Raw genomic sequence first — 294 nt, forward strand, 5'->3', positions numbered from 1 at the left:
CAAACACAAATATATACACATATACACACATGTATAAACCCCTCCTGGCGGCGTTGCTGGAGAGGCTGTCTCCCCGGCCGTCACGCTCTAGGGCGCCGAGCGGGTTCCTGACTTGTCTTGGGGAATCGCGACTTCGCTCGCTTTCGAAGCCAAGACGAAATGTTGCTTTGCCCTCTTTCTCTCTTTTTAAGTCGTTTTATTCTGTGTTAAAGATAGAATAATGCAGGAGACGGCCATGACCCACAATGACAACTGGGGCGCGTGGGGGAAAGATTACAGAATCAACGATCGAAA

General features: G+C 49.7%; 1 protein-coding gene across 1 annotated transcript in view; it reads left to right on the forward strand.

The window, feature by feature from the left end:
- LOC119593571 (mucin-19-like) overlaps positions 1-294 on the forward strand; it is a gene marked incomplete in the record, with an annotated part of 28,776 nt that overhangs the window by 613 nt on the left and 27,869 nt on the right.

Source organism: Penaeus monodon, chromosome 32, assembly GCF_015228065.2.
Source record: "Penaeus monodon isolate SGIC_2016 chromosome 32, NSTDA_Pmon_1, whole genome shotgun sequence".
NCBI lineage: Eukaryota > Metazoa > Arthropoda > Malacostraca > Decapoda > Penaeidae > Penaeus > Penaeus monodon.